The following is a 3,852-nucleotide window of genomic DNA, read 5'->3' as shown; positions in this document are numbered from 1 at the left end:
TTCTCGACTCCAAAGAACACAGGCTCGCACCTCTCTCCCTCTCTCCCTCGATTGAGCTCTCTGTCTTCATTTCACTGTTGCCCAGTCACCTCTCTGACTTGACCGTCGGAGGGTCCCCGTCGGAGCCGCCTCCGGTCAGTGTGAACTTCTCATTTTTGCAGATGCCTGTTCCCCGGCGATCGGACGACAGAGACGATTGACCGCAACAGTTTTAATTTTATTCCAGAAAAGAAAGGCCACTAATGTGATAATACTATATATAATCACCATTCACAAAGCTAAGCCTTTCAAATCATATATAGATAAAATAAATAAAACCAACTAATAATACAAACTAGCTCCCCAGCTTGTCCCTTGTTTCCAATAGTGATGGCTCTTTAGTGTCTGACCGGACCGGACCTGATGATTCGACTAGACCAGCTTCATGTTCGTGTGGTCTCTAATTTATTATTCTATATAAATTTTCTAGAGATTACATAAGAGAAGGCTGCAATGTGTTGATTCATGGTGCTCATCTTGGAGACCAGCAGTGGGTCCTCTAACCTAGAATTATTTGGAGAATGGCCTTGCAGCACTTATCCAACCCAGAAGCGGGTTGCTACCTGATGTATAACATTCATGCATGCATAGTAGCTTTGACTAAAAAGGTGACAGTGTGGATGTGACTCGCACAACTAGAAGATGCTATCTCCAATAAGTGCACTACTAATGTGGAAGCATAGAAAAGAAAAGATTTTGACAATAGATACGCATAATCTAAGTTTTTTTTTTTTTTTGGTTACATCATAACCTAAGTTTTGAGCGACCAACTAATATGCAACTGGTAAACAACATATGTTATCTCTAATAATTGCACTTATCTAGAAGCATAGGAAAGAAAAGTTTTCAACAATAAATGTGTAACCTAGACTTTTAAGCTTCCAATTTATTTATGACTCGTACGGCATGATGTTATCTTCAATAATTGCACTCATCTGGAAGAAAAGACAGAAAAAAGTTTTGATAACAGAAATGTACATATAACCTAAATTTTAAGCTACCAATTTGTAATCTCATTCCTAAAATTCTAGAGCATGTTAGACATTGCCCCACAATAAACATAACTATAGCTTCCAATAGAAGTCTGAGCAATGATTTGTTTTATTTTGTTTTTGTTTTTTTTTTTTTTTTGGATCAAGATCTAAATTCAAACCTGCTGGTGGGATTGGTATTGCCACTGCATTGATTTATGAAAAAAAAAAATAATATCAGTTATAATGAATCCATAAGTGCATTGATCTGGAACCAAAAATGCATATATTATCCATTGGCTTAAGATGAACCCTCTCCAAGACCGTACGATTATTGGTTAAAACAATGAGGAAAAATGTGTCACATCAATTAATTAAATCATATTTAAACTAAATATTGAAATATGGTTAACATAGCCTCTCAGGTCTCATCATCTATGCCCATAGAGACCTTCCACATCAGCCTTAAACGGAGATTACACAGTTGCTCCCTAGTATTATTGTATCTCAATTTTAGTGCCTTGAAAGGTTTTAGTTGTTGCATAATATTATTAAAAACATTAGGCATCAACTATGAAGCTTTCATTCGCCTTATTTAGTACACAAGGTGTCCACACAAAATAAAGATGAGCAAAACAAAACAAACCTTATTCTCCATGGTACAATTTTTATACTGTAAAGTATTATATCATCATGGCTATATAACTGCTATATCATCAATCTCAGAGATATGTTGTTCTTCTCCATCTCTACAACGTGCTATATATCGTATTGAAAACTATTTGGACATACTTTCATGATAAATATATAAGAGCCATCGTCCATCTCAAAAATGAGTAACACGAGGATTATTCATTGTGGTACATGATTTTATGGTACAAAAATTAATTGCAGCAGAGGTTTAGAACTCTAGGATAGAAACTATAGCCCGTCCAAGTTTACGTGCTTAATTTGATCAGCTAGTGTTACATGCTTCACCCTCTTCAGCCAAGCAGCATTATTTACAAACGGCTATAAACCTGGAACATTTCTATCAAAAAAAAAAAAGAAACCTAGAACGTAAAAGCCTTCGTCAAAAGAAAACTATCAACAAACGTACGGCCACATCAACTAACGTAGGGCATCTCAGGGTTTCTCTCACCAGCGGCAACGTGAGAGGGCGAGAGAAAAGGATGAGAAATCAAAGAGAGGAGGGATACGGATTTGACAACGAAAAATCAACAATTGGTGTGGGGTCCAAAAGTATAGCTTTTCCGTCCCTCGAGTCACTAGCTTTCCCCCAGTCGTGCCTCACGGATCAACGGGAGGACAGATCTTCTACCAAAAAAAAACGAGAGTACAGATCGATTTGCGCAATACAAAGAAAGAGGGGGTCCCACTGCGGACCCCAACCGAATCTAGCAATTAGCCACGTCAGCATTCTGATTTGTGTCTCGTCAAATCACAGAAATCCGGGGTCTCCCTCAGTCACGAATCTCTCAAGCTACGTGAGACGGAACGAGGCAGCAGGAACACAGAAATAAAGGGAAGCAAAACAATTTTAAAAAAAAAAAGAAAAGCTCGTCTATGTACGTACGGCCACTCCACCAACTTTGGTTGGGTCCATCGTGCTATGATTCTAAAATATTCTTCACGGATCATTAACAACAGATTCTCCCATGTTGCGGCCACCCTACCAACTTTGGTTGGGTGTCCAAAGCTCCACGCAAGGAGCACTGCGATGAGCATTATTAACTCAAGCTTTGTCCGATTAGCTAATGACGTGGCCCAACACTGGCCAATCACCCGCTAACACTTAACAGCGATCAATTTCTTCAATTGAATTTTTATTTCTGAACTTATTCAGGTAAGAAAAGTTTAGAAACAGTTCTGTATTTAACTCGAAGCTTCGAAACACCCCATTCTAATAGGATCAGAGCTTCTCATCTACACACGTGCGCACGTGTGTGTGTGTATTTTTCTCCTTTAATTTTTCACAGATCATATTCTCTTGAATCCTAACTTAAGGATATTAGAGGGTTCTTGACTTAAGGATTAGAAGGTCTCCAGATGGATCAGCTCCAATAAACTATTTTGTTCTTCTCTTTGCCAATTTGTGTTTCGTCTCAGCTCCAATAAACTATTTTGATCTTCTCTTTGCCAATTTGTGTTTCGTCTCAGCTCCAATAAACTATTTTGTTCTTCTCTTAGTCAATTTGTGTTTCATCTTCCACCACAGCAAATCGATGAATGCCCTCCACATCTTCAGATTATCATAAATTAGAATTTGATGGCAAAAATAAAGAACAAAATTCAAGCTGTGTTCAATGGAATGGTGAGGCTTGGATAGAATATCAGGGCATCTACTATATATAAAAGAATGTCAAGCCTACAATTACTAATTTGATAATTCCACAATCTTTCAGTCTCATGTGTATGATGATAATTTCCACAAGTAGCACTAATTCTCCCTTGGCACATACCAAAAGAACCATTTTTATGCATATAATGAGAGTACTATAGCATTAACCCACTTAGACATCTTAAAATTGTTTTATTACATAATATATATATATGTGCATATGTATGTATATAAATACTTGTGTAAATGCCTTGCACGTGAACACATACATGCAAGCAAATATGTTCATGCACTATAAATTGTAAGTGCCAATTTGTCAAACAGGTAATGTTTTCAATCAACTATATAAAAGAGATTTTGATTTAAATGGAATGGTTGCACAAAAGATTTGGATTTGAATTTTACCTTCATCAAGATTTCATTGTTGAGACTTAAAATACATGAGAAAGAATCACTAATGAGAGTGCTAGTAGATCAAGTTTGGATAGGATTTAGCTATCT

This window comes from Elaeis guineensis, chromosome 15 (genome assembly GCF_000442705.2).
Source record: "Elaeis guineensis isolate ETL-2024a chromosome 15, EG11, whole genome shotgun sequence".
Classification (NCBI taxonomy): domain Eukaryota; kingdom Viridiplantae; phylum Streptophyta; class Magnoliopsida; order Arecales; family Arecaceae; genus Elaeis; species Elaeis guineensis.
Note: the sequence above shows the minus strand (reverse complement) of the source record.